Source organism: Petaurus breviceps, unplaced genomic scaffold (assembly GCF_028583685.1).
Source record: "Petaurus breviceps papuanus isolate PSGF00001 unplaced genomic scaffold, PetGlider_PUasm1.0 90734, whole genome shotgun sequence".
In the NCBI taxonomy this organism is placed as follows: domain Eukaryota; kingdom Metazoa; phylum Chordata; class Mammalia; order Diprotodontia; family Petauridae; genus Petaurus; species Petaurus breviceps.
Genome location: NW_027187327.1, coordinates 11,970,361 through 11,989,306, shown reverse-complemented (window position 1 = coordinate 11,989,306; position 18,946 = coordinate 11,970,361). Strand labels below are relative to the sequence as shown.

The 18,946-nt window shown below is 36.1% G+C and overlaps 1 protein-coding gene across 19 annotated transcripts in view; it reads left to right on the top strand.

Annotated features, from left to right (window-relative positions):
• Positions 1 to 18,946, top strand: part of LOC138145372 (protein FAM9A-like) — a 650,020-nt gene that overhangs the window by 192,521 nt on the left and 438,553 nt on the right. For 15 of the 19 annotated variants that reach the window (XR_011164218.1, XR_011164216.1, XR_011164214.1 and 12 more), the window contains exons 1-2: positions 1,240 to 1,670; positions 12,509 to 12,636. The exons of 1 other annotated variant lie outside the window; for it this stretch is intronic. The gene's annotated coding sequence lies outside the window, so the exon portion shown is untranslated. Of the gene's footprint in view, positions 1 to 1,239; positions 1,671 to 12,508; positions 12,637 to 18,946 lie in introns of those variants that run through there. 3 more of the 19 variants (XM_069067015.1, XM_069067017.1, XM_069067018.1) reach the window with 2 other exon arrangements.

The window sequence follows — 18,946 nt, the reverse complement described above, 5'->3', positions numbered from 1 at the left end:
GCTACAAGACAGGGGAGCTGGGGTTTTCTCAGCTGCCAGAGGTATTAGTTGTATGCCCTCTCTGAAGCCTCCACATGCTCTGGCAAGCTGGTCAAACACCACAGGACCTCTACCCTAGACTGCAATCCAGATCCAAGCAGGTTAAAGCAAGAGTGATTACCCCTCCAACTGATTTCTTGGTCTCCCTACAGCCTGCAGGCCAGGAGCTGAAGCTGCCAAGTGGCAGCAGCTGTGAAGCAGCCCTCACCAGCTTCTCGCCCTGTGGGCAAAAGCCGATGCACTTCCAACTACTCGGTCCCAAACTGCACACTGCACTGATCTCTCACTTTGTCCTTAGCATCTATGTCTTGATAATTCTGGACCTCCCCAGATGCTGGTGATCTGGAGTCCCTCCAGCTGGTGGCTGGTCAGGTCTACCCTTGGGCTAAAACCTCAGTGTGGGGCTGGGCTTGGCTCCCAGAGCGCTGAGCTGGCCAATTCCTGCTGGCCTGCCTGGCTATCCTCAGTGGGACGTTAGCTTCTCTGTGTCATTTTGTGGGTTTTGTAGCTCCAAAGTTTGTTCGGAGTCCCCTTTTACATCATTGGGGGTGGTGAGAGCCAGAGCTATAAGGAGGTCCTGTTTCTACTCTGCCATCTTGACTCCCCCCCCCTTTTTTGTGGAAAGGATTTGTTCTTTGAATTTTGGATTCAGTCACAGTGCTGCACTTGAGGACCTAGATGGCCACATGTGCTACCAAGGCCACAGATTCACCACCCCAGTCAAAAAAACCCTGAATAGGGTCACAAAGAGTTGGACATGAATGAAAACAACTGCACAACAACAACAACAACAACGTCATGTTCAAAACAGCAATTACATAGTGATGTGAGAATGTAGTGCAAGAGAGAACCTAGTATTAGTTATGTATCTGAGAATTATCTATATAAAGATTATAGCTCACTTTTAGAAGTATCTTTATGTTGAAAAGGGATTATGCCAGGGATTTTAGTCTGAGTTACAGAGACCTTCAAGGAGGTGTAATGGTAATGTAATTTGAATTTGGAGACCCCTTTTTGTATTGGCAAATAAGCAGGTACTTAGCACTTTGTTTCAAATTAAGCAAAGGTAGCAGGTACTTAGCACTTAATAATTGATCAAGCCTCTGTTGGGGAAACAGAATGTATGAACTCCCATCTCCTGTTACTAATGTAACAAGAAGGGGTTGGCTGAAATAGGAAGCTAATGCTGTGTGTATATAAGGAAAAGCCCCAGGAAGGGACAGTCAGATTTCTTGGGACCAGCATCTGGAGGCAGAGCAGCAACAGAGGAGAAATGAGAATCAAGAACTGTGCCATAATTTCCTCAGAATTTGTGGTGGCAGAGCTTCTTCTAGAATCCCAGGAGGCTGAAGAGGAGCCCAGGAGCCCAGGAGCATTCCCCTCTCTCCCCAGGCTGGATAAGGTGATTCTGATTTTTTTGAATGAGCTGCAGAAGACTGAGGAAGCATGACTGGAATGCTAAGACTTTTTCTGTTTGTGGTTTGGTTGAGCCTTGAATTCCCAGGAACAGAATTGTGAAGAATTTGAGGACTGAACCCTGTGAACTTCAGTGTGGAGCAAGACTTACACATAGAGCTGGACAAGGAACTGGGAGCTGTATGCCTTTGAATCGAGGTGACTGGTGGATTCAGGTAGGAGTTTCCTGCCTTGAGTCAAGATGAAAAGACCTCTCTGTGGGTACTGAGTAGTGATGAAATTGTAGTTTACTATTGACCTAAGGGTGGAGGGTCTGTGTATTTTCTAATGATTTTAAATAGTAATTAATGATACTTAGTAATTGATTGATGAATAAGTGACTGATTGAGTTAACTTAGTGTGCCCCAAGAGTGAAAGACTTTGACTATTGTACTTTGAGATGATTGTTCTTTGTTCAAAGCTTTGTGGCCACTATTGTGGAAACTAAGCTGTTGTGAATATTCTATTGTGATTTTCTGTGATAAGTTGTAATATTGTGAATGTTGAACATTGATTTTCTGTGAATGTTTTGCTTTGATTTGTTACTGAATAAATGGAATGTTCACTATACTGTGTAATCAGAATCTTAAAAGCTATTCACAGTGGCATTTTTCTGGGAAGCTGCTCATGCATGGCATTACAGGAGTCCATAGATAGAATTAAAAGGGTCTATGAAATTAGATGGAAAAAAAATCCATTCTTTTCACTAACCTCCTAACTAAAATGTATTTCCTTCAGTTTTTAAAAATATTATTCTTTGAAAGGGTCCATAGGTCCCAAGTTCTGTTACTATATGTAATTCTCCAGAGCAGAATTTTACTTTCATGGGAAGGCCAAGAATTAAATGATTTTTCTCTCTCTCTCTCCCTCCCCCTCTCTCCCTTCCTCCTTCCAAATACTATCAATCTTTCAAAGTGTTTCTCAGCTTCGACCTCCTCAAGGAAACTTTAGGAGACTACTATGATCTTGTTTACATTAATCTTATTTCTGAATAATAATAATAATAATAATGATAATTCATATTTTCTGTTGACTCCATATAATTTTCACTGTCTTTTCAAGAGTAAATTTGGATATTTTGGCTCTTATAAGTCTTTTTCCTTATTTTGTTGAGACCTAATCTTCCATACTTCCTGCCCACTCTGCCATACTGTGCCATCATATATGTGTACTGTGACCCAATGCCCCATCTAACTCCCTCTTTGTGTTGTGTTTCCCAATTAGAATGTAATATCCTTGAAGGCTTGGATTATTTTGCTTCATTACGTTTTTATGCTCAGGGTTTGTTCTAGCAAGTACTTAATAAATACCCTTCTTCCTTCCTTCCTTCCTTCCTTCCTTCCTTCCTTCCTTTCTTCCTTCCTTCCTTCAGTTGCATTTTCTTTGTAATAGGCTAAAATATTCATCTCAGAGATTTATTCCAAAAAGCAACTCCAATTTATGTTAAAGAATCTGTAATAATTATGTTCAATTATTTGCATCTTCTATCATAATCCTGAATGACTTTTGATGTTCTGATTAATAAATATGATCCTGAAGTTTTTTTTAAAAACCAGATTAAAAAAAATCCAGTACAATTTATTTATGACTATATTTAATTTAATTTTAATTATTTTAGAATTGGTAATTCTGAATGGTAAACTGCAAGTTAACCTGAATATCTTATTAGCCAGGCTGTCATGTTCTCTGATTATTATGACTAAATAAGACCTTTCTGGTTTTACAAAGAAAGAATAACATTTGCAGTCTTTATTTGAAACATCTTACTAACCTTCATTGTCTGAGTTTTCTTTTGTAACCTAAATATTATCTTTTAAATTATTGCTTCCTTCAAAATTTTTTTTCATTTTCAATTACTTAGCATTTATTTTTTTCTCCCACCCACCTCCCCCATCCACTGGAAAAAGGAAGAAGTAAAAAGAAAGAAATATATATTTCCTGTATCAGAGGTATAGTCAAATATAACAAATCATCATGTTGGTTATATCCAAAAAATGAGTTTCTCATTCTGTATATTAGTCCATCTGTCATGAAGGGGCCATCATCCTTGTTTATCAGTTCTGGAATAATGGGTGATCTTGGAAACTAAATCTATTACTTTTTAAAGATGAATTATTTGTTATCATTGCCTCCATCATTAAAAGTTCATTCATGGAGTAGATCCTTTAGCTTTTCTATACATGTATCTCCTCCCACCATTCACAACTTTTAGCTTTCTCACCGGCTTTAACGATTTCCTTTGACCCATACCCAATTACATCCTCCACCTCCCCCATTAAGTAGTAGAGCACAAAATCAGAAGTGTTCTAAGTATCTGATGGACACTCCATAGTGACTAAAGATTCAGCTCTTTTATTGACTATGAATTTAAATAATTCTCTATTTTACTAATATAGAATCAGTCATTCTCCATGCTTAATATATGCTACTCAGTATTAAGAATCAAAGAATATGGAATTTAGAGATAGGAGCAAATATCCATGCTCTATACTATACCCTCCTCCAATTGAAATAGTAAAGAGAAGAGAAATGTCTAAAAAACCCAGAAAATAAAAATAAACCATAATTTGAAATGAGCAAATCAAAGTGGCAATGTAATTTAAAAATACAGTAGAGCAACTGAACGAACTAAATCACCAGAATCAATCAAAATGAAACTAGATATAGTATCCTGACAGCATCCTCAAATAAATAAATGATAGCATTCAAAGAAATGAAGCAAAAATTTGAAATATTAAAGAAATCATTAGGGCAAATGGCATAAGATCTTGAAGAAAGTTTTGAAAGATTATATGAAAAATCAAGTGATTTAAGACTTTTAAAAGGAATGAAACACAATGAATAAAACAAATACGGAAGCTACAACAGAAGCTCTGCCAGAATTTACAAAATTAAGCAACAGAAAGCTTATCATAAAACAAAACTGACCACTGTTAAGAGAAGGTGGAAAATGGTTAAAAATTAGTGAATTAAAATAAGCAAACCAAATTGATAGAACTGGGAGATAGATTGTGGTGCAGCAAACTCAGGCAGCCCAGAAAAGTTATGAAAACAAAAAAAAAATTGGATATTTTATTATGAGAACATCTAAAAAATCCCAGAATTAATAGAAACACCTGGTGAAATTTTTTTAAAAAATGAAACAATCCAGTACACTGACAATGAAGACCTCAATATTTAATATGCCTGAATACATCAAAGTTAAACTCCCAATGGACAACCACAAGGAAAAATAATGCTAAAAACTGCCCCCAAAAGCCCAAATTATTATTTTCTTTTTTTTCCCTCACTTTTTGGAGGGGGGAGGGTAGGGCAGTTAGGGTTAAGTGACTTGCCCAAGGTCACACGGCTAGTTTGGTGGTGGTGGTGGTGGTGGTGGTGGTGGTGGTGGTGTGTGTGTGTGTGTGTGTGTGTGTGTGTGTGTGTGTGTGTGTGTGTGTGAAGTGTCTGAAGCCGGATCCAAACCCAGGTCCTTCTGACTTCAAGGCCTATGCTCTACTCACTTAGCCACCTAGCGGCCCCAATTGTTATTATTTTCTAAAAAAAAAAAAAATCAGAATGAGGATCATATTAAGCTCACAATGACAAACTATAGCCATGGACCTTAAAACAATTTGCCTGGAAAAACTGACCTACTTTCTGAGGCCAAGAGATGGATTTTTAAGGAGAATCAAAGAATGTTAGAGCTGAAAGTAGACTTAGAAGTTATGTAGTACAATCTTGTGTAGCAGATAGAGAGGTGATTTCAGATTTGGAAAGACATGGGTTCAAATCCTGCCTCTGAAACCTACTAGATGTGTTATCCTGGACAAGCCACTTAACCTCTTAGTGTTCTGTGCAATGCTCTAAGAGTATAAATTGTAAGGAAATGCTTATCTTCATTGATAGAGGGAGTTATTTCACTAAGAGTTCGGTATATGAATGAAATTATAAATCTTGCCTAACATCATCATCATCATCATCATCATCATCATCATCATCTCACTACCATCACTTCCATCATTATGATATTTGCCTATTGATCCAAATATTAGCTAGATCCTACTTCCCACTCACCCACCCTCAATACCATCAAGCTTGTGCATAATGGCTTTTGCCTCCCAAGTCATGAGATAAAGTTGTGATAGATAGGAAGTTAAATTTTAAGTTTCCTCTCCCTGGTCTCTTTTGTCCTCCCTCTATTCAAAAGTAGGTTGGTCCATGTGAGAACAGTGGCTACTTAAGTCAAATTGTCTTTCCCTTTCGCACCAGTTTGGGAAACTTTGAAGCCCATGCTCAGTCATCTATTCCATTCCTCAATTATCCGACTTGTCCAATTTTTATAGTAAATATAATTTCATGTGATTTTTTTTCACTATTTACTTACTTTTTTTTTCCTTTCAAAGAAATTTCATTTTACAGGTAAAACCTATTGGGGACAATCCATATATGGATGAATATGTATTTATGAAACAGGATACAGTATGGAATTTGCCCTTTGGCTCTTTGCATCAAATTTATTGTTTTAATTTATTTAAATGGACCCAGTGTTTAAAACCACCATGATCATGTAATTAAATAAAATAGTTGAAAAGAAGTATCTCTTCTCAACCCACTGTACCAAGTTCTATGAACTCCATAATGTCTATGAAGCATTATCTCTCATGATTCTTATTCATGAATGGAATCTTTTTAATGGACTATAGGGTAATGAATGCCTTTTTATTAGAAACAAGATTAAGGGACAGAACTTCCTGCAGAAAATGTTTTCCATATGGCTCAAAGTTCCATTGGAATTGAAATTTTATGGATTCTGTAAAATGTTGTTGTAGTTCTCCAAAGAAACACATGGTGAAATCCCTTTATGATGTTGATTGTCATTGGGCAAGATTGACACCCACATCATAGGCTAGCCCCCATGTTACACTATAGCATTTATCAAGTGAGATGATGTATGCAAAGTGCTTTTGCAAAGTTTGAAGGCACTTCATAAATGAGAGCTATTATTGTAATGGCACTAACATTTATTAGTTGCCTGATGTGTATAGAGCATTGCTGTCTATCCTCCACTAAATTGTTGATTCATTTGGTTGTCTATATATAATTCCTACAAGGCTTTTATTTAGAGAGTGCAGAGGTGGGGTAATGAGAGATATTAAAAAAGCGCATCAGTGAAACATTTTGAAAACATATGAAAGAAAACAAAAATGGTGCAGAAGGGGCCAAAGATATAGTGATTTTTGTTACTACCTTATAAAAATTTACATGTATGTATTCGTACACATGCAAAATTACATGTATTTTCTATATATACATATTTAAATGTATATGCACACAGAAATGTAGTTTGAGGTAGCTAGGTAGAGTAGTGAATAGAGTACCAGGCCTCAAGTCAGGAAGACTCATCTTTCTGAGTTCAAATCTGGTCTCAGACACTATCTGTATGACCCTGGGCCAGTTACTTAACTTGGTTTTCCTCAGTTTGTTCATCTGTGAAATGAGCTGGACAAGAAAATGGAAAAGCACTCTATTATCTTTGCCAAGAAAACCCCAAATGAAGTCACAAAAAGTCAACATGACTGAAATAATTGGACATCACACTCATACCGTGTTTCCCCGATAATTAAGACACTGTCTTATTATTTTTTTTTTGGACAGAAAAACACCAGAGGGCTTATTTTCAGGGGAGGGCTTATTTTAATGAACATTGACAGCAATTTTAATAAACAGGTAAATGTGAACAAAAAAATGTACCTTTATTCAATAAGCAAATCACTGGGGAAGAACAGGATGACGCGCTCACTGCTGCAGCTCTGATTGGATGCAGCTCAGAGTGCGGCGTGCGTTTCACCGGGGGGGGGGGGGGGGGACGGTGCATACAGAGGGTACCGTAATGCAGCGTGTAGTGCAGGGGATCATCTTCACTACAGTAGCAATCTCAATAGGGCTTATTTTTTGGGGAGGGCTTATTTTAGAGGAATCTTACCCAGTAAGGGGAGGGCTTATTTTTGGGAGAGGTCTTATTATCGGGGAAACACGGTATATGCATATATACACATACACACATCACATATATGCATATATACACATATGTATATATATGTGTGTGTATATGGATATATATGTGTATCCACACACAAATATGATCTATAGTGCAGCTAGGCGGCACAATGCATAGAATACTGAACCTAGAGTCAGGAAAACTCATCTTCCTGAGTTCAAATCTGGCCTCAGATACTAGCTGTGTGACCCTGGACAAGTCACTTAACACTGTCTGCCTCAGTTTCCTGCTCTGTAAAATGAGCTGGAGAAGGAAATGGCAAACCAGTCTAGTATCCTTTATGTATATTATACATATAATGTATATATGTGTATATGTATATATACACATACATATAACACACACATACACACACCTATAATATATGTGGGTGTGGTATGTGTTTATGTATACAAACAAAAAACTACACATACTCTCCCTCTTTATCTCTGTCTTCTAGCTTCTCTGGCTTCCTGAAAGTTGTAGTTAAAATCCCACCGGCTATAAGAAACCTCTTCCAATACCCTGTAATTCTAGACCTTCCCTCTGTTATTATTTCCTATTTATCCTGTGCATAACTTGTTTGCACATAGTTGTTTGTGTGTTGTTTCTCCTTTGGATTGTGATCTCAAAGGCAGGGACTATCTTTATTTACCTTTCTTTGTTTCCCAAGGGCTTAGCACAGTGTCTGGTACATTGTAGATACCTAATAAAAGCACGTCACTGACTGATATAGTTCTTTAAAAGAACACATTGTATGTAATGTAATGGAAGCTCATAGTTTCTTGCACAATTGTCTTCTTGATCTTCTTTGAATCTTGAAATTGTGTTTATTGATAGTTAAGTTCACAATAAGAAAAAAATATTTAAAAATCCCTGTTCTAATACTTCATTTAACCATGGAGGAGATGCTGGATTCCCAAAGGGTTTGTCTGTGGACTACAAGTACCAGTAGGTTCTCCCACGCTGGAGAAACTTGGAAGAGGGACCTGGTGATGGGTTAGGAATGTCAATTATTCAAAGACCAGGCTAGCTAGGAATGCAGAGAAGGTCAGTCATAAGGTATTGAATTTTGTGAGCCACAGTGACCCATGAAAGTCATTCATTAAGGAAGGCATGGTGATGCTGTGAACTGAGTCAGTGGAGGGAGTGTTAAGTAATTTTACTTTAATTAGCTGTTATGTTCCATTGCCTTTGACTTGACCTGCCATAAATTTCAATCCATGTAATGTTTAGTTAATTCTAGCTGAATTTTTGGACATTGAGATTCTACAGTAGATTCTTCCCTCCTAATTCATCTTTGTGACAAAAGATTCTCCACAAAGCTATCAAAGTGATATTTCTAAAACATAATGTGACCATGCCATTCACCTCAGTAAAGTTCAATGTGGCTACCTACTGCTTTTGCCTTTAATAGAAACTAGTCTGCTTGGCATTTAAAGTTCTTCAGAATCTGGTCCTAATCTACCTTTAAAACTTTATTATAAATTAATGAGTTCATGTGTAGCCAAGCTGTCCTTTTTGTTTTTTGCAATTCCTGAAAATACTACTGGTATTTGTATAGTGCTTTAAGGTTTACCATGTTTACAAATATTATCTCACTTTATCTTAACAATAAACTTTGGAGGTAGTGCAATTATTACCCCAATTTTACAGATGTGGAAACTGAGGCAAACAGGATTAAGTGACTTACCCAGGGTTACACAGCTATTAACATCTGAGGTATGATTTGAACTCAGGTTTTCCTGAGCCAAGACTAGTTCTCTATCTAACTGTACAACCTAGTTGTCTTGCTCATGACATCTCCTCTCCCATCTGTTCTTTTAATTAAGTTGTCAGCCATTCCCTCTTCATTTCCACCCCTTAGAATTCTCATTTTCCTTCAAAACTCAACTCAAGAATTGTTCAGTTTGTTTTTTAATTTTTTCTTTCCTTGGGCCAATAGTTCCTTCCTTTTCTTTTAAATTTTTTTCAGCATTCACTTTTATAAAATTTTGAGTTCCAAGTATTTTTCTCCTTCCTCCCTTACCTCCTCCACAAGATAGCATGCAATCTGATATAGGCTACCTTGTATTTACTTTGTATAAATTGTGCATAATACTTATATTACCAAATATATATGCTCTCTTCCCTGTTAGACTATAAGTTCCTTGAGGGCTAGAGTGGTTTCATGTTTGTTTTTGTATTGCTAGGACCTAGAATGCAATAGGTAGTTCATAAATGCTTATTTACTGATCATTTGCTTGTAAAAGTCAAATTGCATTGCAGTGAAAAAAAATGAAAAGAAATGTCTGCATTATGAGAACATTTCCAAAGCACCTGAGTATTCCAAGTACTTTTTAAAGATTAGTTGGCACAGTTAAATTTCAGTAGCCTAGAAAACTTGGATTGTTCTGTGGCAATGGTTATTTTGGAGTTTGATAGAATCATAGAATTCTGTGTACCTGTGCTAGATCCTCTTTTTTCCCATTTCAGTAATTGCAGGATATAATGTGTGCCCATCAGGAGGGATATATATGGTGGTGAGGCTGACAGTCAGAAGTGGTATATGTATATATGGTGTGTGAAGACTGAATGAGATAAGAAAGATCAAGGAGGACAAAGGAGAGAAAGGGTCTGTAGAGAGAAAACAGTGACAACTGTTGGAGCAAAAAAGAAAATAAAAGGATTATTCAGGTTATCTTTGCCCTCATGTTATACTGGAAAGATGATTCCAAAAGATAGGAGGATTTTAGGCTTTACACCCTTTCCTTGACTTGGTATGAGAGACTGGGAGATTCCATGGCCATAGTACAGAGCCACTAGGAATAGCAAGAAGTATACATATTACATTATAGTAAGTGACCATAATAATTTAGTATATGATAAACCCAAAGATCTAAGAGTTTAGAACAAAACCTCATTTTTTGATAAAAACTGTTGGAAAAACTAGGTCAACATGGGTACATGATTTACACATAAAGGATAAGGTATGCCATAAGAAAATTATGAGAGCATAGAATAGCTTGTTTGTCAGATGTATGGATAAGGAAGAATTTAGGATCAAAGAAAATATAGAGCCCATTACAAAATAAAAAATAGATAATTTTGATCATATAAAATTAGAAAGTTTCTTGCAAAACAAAACCAGTGCAACCAAAATTAAAAGTAAAGCAGGAAACTGGAAAAATTGCAACAAATATCTCTGATAAAGGCCTCATTTCTCAAATATATAGAAAATTGAGTCAAATTTATAAAAATGCAGGTCATTCCCAAATTGATAAATGGTCAAAGGATATGAACAGGCAGTTTTAAAATAAATAAATCAAAGTGATTTATAGGCATAAAAGTGCTCTACATCCCTATTTATCAGAGAAATGCAAATTATAACAACTCTGAGGTACTGCCTCCTACCTATCAGATTGGCTTATATGACAAAGAAGGAAAATGATAAATGGTGGAGGGGATTTGGGAAAATTGGGAAACTAATGCACTGTTGGTGGAGTTGTGAACTGATACCACTATTTTGGAGAGCAATTTGGAACTATGCCTAAAAGACTATAGAACTGTGCATACCCTTTGAGTCAGCAAAACCACTGATAGGCCAATATCCTAAATAAATAAAAAAGGAAAAGGACCTACGTATATAAAAAATATTTATAGCAGCTCTTTTTGTGGTAGCTAAGAATTGGAAATTGACTGGATGCCCCTCAGTTGGGGAATGGCTAAACAAACTGTTGTATATGATTGTGATAGAATATTATTGTGTTATAAGAAATGATGAGCAGGATGATTTCAGAAAAACATAGAAAGACTTACATGAACTGATGCAAAGTGAAGTGAGCAGAACCAGGAGAACACTGTACATATCTAACAGCAATATTGTATGATGAATTGTGAATGATTTAGGTATTCTCAGCAATACAAGGATTCAAAACAATCCCAAAGGACTAATGATGAAGCTAATGAAGATACTATCTGAATACAGACTGAAGCATGCTATTTTTTGCTTCCTTCCTTCCTTCCTTCCTTCCTTCCTTCCTTCCTTCCTTCCTTCCTTCCTTCCTTCCTTCCTTCCTTCCTTCCTTCCTTCCTTCCTTCCTTCCTTCCTTCCTTTTGTCATCTTGTACAAAATGACTTACAAGGAAATCTTTTATATGATTACACATTTATAACCTATATTAGATTGTTTACTGTGACAGGAAGGGGACAGGGGAGGGAGGGATAAGATTTGGAACTCAAAACTTAAAAAAAATGTTTAAAAATTGTTTTAACATGTAATTGGAGAAAAAAACAAAATATTACTTAAAAATGGACTAGTAAGAAGTAAGAGAAATGTTTATACACATGCAACATCTGACCATCAGCTTTTCTTCTCCCCATACACTCCATGAGATCATAGAATCATAGATTTATAGAGAACAATGAATACTTGAGGCCATATAGTTCAATCTTCTAATTTTATAGGTGAGGAAATTGAGGCTCAACATGGCAAAGTGATTTACCAAGGGTTACAAAGAGTAAATGAAAGAGACAGGACTTGAAACCAGGTAGAAGCTGGGAGATGAAGGCCTGTGGTTAAGGACCATTTCATTCTTCAGATGAGGAGTGATTCTGAGGATTTAAATACATCTTTGCTTATTTGCTATAAGCATTTGTTTTGTTTTATTTTCACAACAGCAAAACAAAAACTTTATAAATAACTTGAAAGTGAGAAGTTGATATTAATATATACAATGGTAATTATTAATAAATAAATTATACCTTTTTTATTTTTGAGGCAAAGAGGGTTAAGTGACTTGCCCAGGGTCACACAGCTAGTAAGTTTCTGAGGTCACATTTGAACTCAGGTCCTCCTGAGTTCCAAGGCCAGTGCTCTATCCACTCCACCAAATAGCTGCCCCATGAATACATAATGTCCTAAGGTTTACAGAAGACTTTCCATACATAGTTTCATCTGTTCCTTACAACAACCTTGTGAGGTGGGTGCCACAAGTTCTTTTTTTCATTTTACAGACCAGAAAATTGAGGCTCAAGGAGGCTCTATATGCCATGAGTGGGAAAATTCCTTGAGTGTTTTCAGTCTCTTCATGCTACAAATTGGTCTCTGACACAATTACTTTCCTCCAAATAACCTTGTGAAGGTAAGCAATAATAATAGTTTACATTTCTAGAGTCACTTTAAGGTTTACTGTCTTTTACATACATTATCTCATTGATGAAAATATGTGAGGATTGGAATAAAGGAAATAAGTATGTATTAATTACCTGCTATATGCCAAGAGCTTTACAAGTAACACCTCATTTGATTCCCACAACAACCCGGGAGGTATTATTATTATCCCTATTTTACAGAGAATTAAAAAAAAAAGGCAGATAGAGTCTATGCAAGTTGCTGCAGGGTCACACAAATATTAATAATAATTGATTCTAGGCCCAGCACTCTATCTACTGCATCACCTAGCTGCCTCTAGGAAGAACAAATATTATTATCTCAGTTTAAGAAGCAGAACTCAGAGAAGTTAAGGGACTTGGTCTAGGGTCACAAAATACGTTTCTGAGCTGAATTTGAACCCCTACCTTCTGATTTCAGGATCAGTTCTTTTCTTACCATGCCTTCATATCTTAGGCTCCTCTTAGGTAGAAAAAATATATTATTTTGCCATAAGCCTAATTTTGTTCAAGTGGAAAAACCCCCACATCACATTATATTTGATCTGAAAAAAAAAAACCCAGCCAGAGACCATAATTTTGGAGGTGATAACCCAATGAATTTACTGTGAGAGCTCATTCTAAAAGTGCATATGGTAGCTACTTATATACTCTTAACTTAAGAATGGTAAAGTCATGTTCTTAACAATGAGTTTTGAAAGGGACACACCTGGAGTCCTGAGGAGGTAAAAAGACACCTTTCTAGCCAACCAGATCAGCTGAATCAATCTTAGAAATCAATGAAATTATAGATATCAACTGAGAACCATGACCCCAGCCCCAATTAAAAAAACAAAAATGTCTAGCCTCACAAATCTTAAAGGTGGGGCTAGGTTCCTGTGAGATGACATTGTTCTTAGGCTTCCTTTTTCCCTTGTATATATGTGACTTCTTCATTAAATGGAAGGAGAAAGTTTTTTTTTTTAATTATCAGCTAATTCCCAGTCTGGAAATTTCCATGCAAAAGAAGTAATCCCAAATTTATGAAGATGGAAAGCTGTTCTCTTTACCATTTTAAGAGAGAGGTCTCTTCAGGTCATGAATGGGGAGATGCTTCAGCATTTTGGCTGTCTGAATTATGTTACAAATGTATATGTGGGTTTATATTGAAGAGCAACTAATAATCCAGATGCTTTTTGCCAGATGAAATATGTGTGCTGAAAATAAGGTAGATGGAAAAGGTGAAATGGATATATAATCAAAGCCTCTTGAACACAGCCTACATGTTTTGACATAGTCTTGTGAGACTTGAAAAAAACAAAACTTTTTATGATCTGATACATAGATAAATGTGAGAGATTAGGGCTACATTTAATTGGTTGGCATTTTTGTTGTTGAAAGAGCCAAAGTAACTTTGGGGCATGAATGAAGACAAAGTCTTATTGGCAGGGAGATGTTAGCTCATAGAATCAATAAGAGGGTGTGAGAACCTAAGAAAGCCAAGAATGAATGGTTGCATCATATACCTTAGAATCTTGTGGAGCCCTGGTGATAAGTTTTCACTTGTTTCTTGGATGGATGAATGGATGGATGTGCAGACTTCCTAGGGTCCTGATTATTTAGTTACTTGAGGGCAATGAAGGTGTATCATCACTATTGCGACCACCTAGGTTCAAAATATTACTGTCAACTTGGACTCTTGCATCTCCCCTCTTCTCCTTTATTCAATTAAGGCAATGTGGTTGTCATTGAGGAAGTTATAGGCTCATAGTTCTAAACCTGGAAGGGACTCAGAGGCTGCCTAGTTCAACCACCTCAGTTTACAGTTGAAGGAATAGAGGCCCAGGGAGGTTAAATTAGTTGCCCTAGGTCACATAGTGTGCACCAGAGATGGGACTTGAAATCAGGTCCTCTGTGTCTAGAGCCTTGTACATTTTCCACTGTACTGTCTCCCTCCAAAGATAAACTCTCTTAAGGAGCTGCAACTGAATAAAGGAGGTCAAATTATGCATAGAAATCACTATGATATAAGGTACAATGTGATAAGTGTACAAATAGAAAAAATGTATATATCTGTATAATGTGTAATGTGTCATATGGGAATACATACCTACATGATGAGTAAATATGTTTGCATAAATACATGAATGCATATACACACATATGTATGTACACATGTGTGTATATGCATATACATACACACATATATCAGCTAGGTTGGCACAGTGGCTAGAGTGCCAGGCCTGGAGTCAAGAAGACTCTAGTTCAAATCTGGTCTCAGATACTTAACTAGCTGTGTGACCCTGGGAAAGTCACTTAACACTGTCTCAGTTTCCTCATCCGTAAAATGAGCTGAAAAAGGAAACAGCAAACCAATCTGGTATCTTTTCCAGGAAAACCCTAAAAGAAGTCATAAAGATTTGGACACAACTGAAATGACTTAACAACAACAAACAATAGATGCTTGTTTCCTTTCTTTCTGCCCAGGTTTCCTGTGTTCTTTTTTCCCCCCTCCTATAGTATCTAGCACAGTCAATTGTTTATTGTAGTTGTTTCAGAAACATTTGTTGAGTTGTCTTTAATTAAAGTTAGAAAAGGGCTTTGCAATGATCTATGCTTGTAGAATGAATTGAAGAAAGGAAAGATAAGTGTCAGAAAAATTATTTAAGAGGCTGATTCAATTGGGAGGACAGACAATGGGATGATGAGGGTGAACTAAAACTGTGGTGCTGTTGATCACTAACTATTGAGACCCCTTAGTAATATATTTTTTTAAAATTTATTTTAATTTTTTAAATTTTATTTTATTTTTATGTCTGAATTTTTTCCTTTTCATTCCAAATGGTATCTTCCCAGTTCAGGCTTTGATAGATAACTTTATACTCAAATTATTGCGATTGCCTTTTCATGGGACTCCCTTTTGTTACAATGAGTTGAACCTCCAATGCATCCTACATAAGAATTCTGAGATGGCTTGGGTTTAAATCTTGGCTGCCACTTAATATCAGTATGACTTTGACTAAGTGACCTCTGAAGTCCTTTTCAACTTTATATCTATCATCCTATAATTCCTCTCACCTTCATATGTATGCCACTCTCTATCCCTTAAACTTACTACCACCACCAACCCAGAAGAAATAAGAAACAAAGCTTTTAATAGTTATGCATTGTCTACAAGATAAGTAAAAACAGGAGGATTGGAATAGATGACCTATAAGATCACTTCCAGCTCCAAATTAAGGACCTTTTGAGCCTATGATTTTTAACTTGGCTTTTCTGGCATACTTGTCCCTAGCTATCTGTTGCTTCAGACTTATCTCCAGTCAATTCCCTCTACAGATGTGTTGGACCCACCATGTTGAGAATTAGCAAGTATAGATCTAAGACTTGGAAGGGAGCTGAGTTCAAATCCGGCCTTGGACACAACACAAAATCTAGACATGTGACCTTGGGCAAGTCACTTAACCCCAATTGCCCTACCTTCCCTCCCTCCAAAAAAAAAAAAAAAGAATTGGAAGGGAGCTAAGAGCTCAATAGCTGAGCAAAATCCCAAGAAATGAAGTGACTTTTACCAGGTCACAAAAGTAATTAGCAGCAGGGCTAGGGTTTGAACTGAGATTTTTCAACTCTGAATCCAGTGCTTTTCTCATTCCATTATGCTGTATCAAACTAAAATTTGTCTCCTGTAACCTTCCTTTACTGGTACAAGTTGTGCCATATAGAACCACACAATACAAATCTATTCTGCCTTCTGTCAGATGTCCTTTTAATTATGTGAGGAATTTCACTTCTCCACACTAAATAGCCATAGTGAGATCACTTCCTGCTTATTTGATCCAGTGGTAGGTTCCTCGTCCTTCTTACGAAACCTCTTTAGCTCTGATTATGCTCTACCTTATAAAGCCCCATCCTATTTAAAATATGGCGACCAGATGTGGCCTGACTTGAATTTTAACACTCCACAAAATCCTTTCTTATTTACATTATCTTTCAGTTACTGTTTTCTCTGATGAATCTCCTCCTCTGTGTTACTTTTTTGACACTTAATGTCTATTACTTTGTATCATCATTTATCTCAATCAATTTCTTTTGATTTTCATTAGAGTATTTAAAAATGTGTATCATTTTTGTGGCTTAACTGTATTTTCTGACATTGCCAAAGCTGTGACATCAGTTAATTTTTCTTGAGAATGTTTTTTAGACTATATCATCTGTAAAGAGACAATTTAAGTTCTTCATTGATGTTTCTTTTTTACTTTATTTCTCATAATATACAACTGCTAGCATTTCATATAGGGAGAAGTAAGAATGAACAGCCCTCCCTTATATGTTAGTGGGAATTATTTTAATATTCCTCTATTGTGTATAATATTAGCTTTGTAGCTGCAAATGTAAAATGTGCTTTAAAATCATACTAATGTGATTCTATTTCTCCTTTTAGATGTTTTTATAGGCTAAAGTGTTTAAAATTTTTTATAGGTTTACTCTGTACCTAATAGTCTTCTTGAAGTCCTTTTTTCTTATTGGTGTAATTTATCATATTGGTTGTTTTGTTTGTTGTATATTGGCCTATGCTTTATTTTCTAAATCTTATTTTATTTGGTTTATGGATCAAAACATTATTTGTCTCATACAGAGAAATAGAAAGATTATCACCTTTTCTAGTTTTTAAATAGTCTATGTGGCATAGGAGTTAATTCTTTAGAAATTTTGTAGAATTTGCTTATGAATCCATCTGGCTTTTCTCGGTAGCTCTTTAATGACCCACATAGTTTCTCCTAATTCTGGCCTATTTGTATTTTCCACTTCTTATTTTGCCACTTTTGGTATTTTATACTTTTTCTAAATAATTATGCATTTCTTTTTATGTTCCCAAATTTATTAAAATAAAAGTATGTGACATAATCTTTGATTATTTTTTCCTCTCATTATGATCTATTTTTCTTTGATAATTTTGGTAAATTTCATTTTTTTCTTATCTTCAGCTATATAAATTTCAGCTATTATTTTGCTTACCGAATCACAAGAACATAAGGTCACATATTTTTAGATCTGGAAGGGACCATAGAGGCCTCTTTTCCAACCCTTTCATTTGCAGATGATGATTTTAAATCTCAGAGAGATAAAATCACTTTTTCCCTATTTGGCAATGGTTTTGTTTCTTTTTCAAATTTTTAAAGTACAGATTCAACTCATTCAATTTCTTTTTGTATTTCTTGTTGATAATAGGTGTCTATACTGTGTATTTTTACTATATGTGAAATATGTTCTCCTGGGGAAACAAAGGCTGATGCTCTGGCATCAGGTGTTCAATGCCAATATAATGAACCCCTACAAATCGTGGGCCCCCTTGCTACCTACTTAAGGAGGTGAACTGACCTAGATTAGACAGATGAAGCAGGTTTGGTAGGATCAGGCAAGTCAGTAAGTGGCCATTGAATTTCCAGCCTGGAAGAGATCAGGAGACCCAATCTTGAAACGAACAGCAAACAAAAAACCAAAATGAACAAAAACATTTTATTTGCCTCAGATTTTGCTCATTATCTACATTGCCATTGACTTTGACACAATCTCATTTTTGTTTATAATTTCCTCTTACACTCAGGCACTATTAAATATATTTATTTTTTAGTTTCCACGTGGCCTGGTACTTTTTACTCACACTGAAATTACTGATCTTTAAGTTTTTTTTTCAATTATGATCCTTCAATGTATTGCATAATAATAAATTCTTGTTGTTCAATAGTTTCAGTCGTGTCTGACTCTTCATGAACTCATTTGAGGTTTTTTTGGCAAAGATACTTGAGTGGTTTGCCATTTCTTTCTCCAGGTCATTTTACAAAGGAGTAAACTGAGGCAAATAGAGTCACATAGCTAGTAAGTGTCTGAGGCCAGATTTGAACTCAAGAAGATGCATCTTCCTGACTCCAAGCCTGATGCTCTATGCACTGCACCACCTAGCTCACCATAATAATCTATACTTTTCCATATTTGCTGATAACACTTGATACGCTTTTGTGTATGCTCCCTTTGTGTTAGATAAAACGTACATTCTTTGCTTTTTTCAATTGAATGAATCTTGATTTTTGCCCCAGTTAGAGAGTGAAAACTCTCAAACAATGGGCCAAGGGTTGAGATCTTAGCCTTGCATTAGTAAAGGTCACTGTTTCCTATGTTGCTCCCAGAGCTGCCCAGGTCCTATGCTGTGAAAAAAAGACCCATTAGGAAATATGTATCCTGGATAGGAGGTAGTGCGGAGGAAAACTGGTCCTTTAAATTGCAATTTATAAGAAGATAATAGAA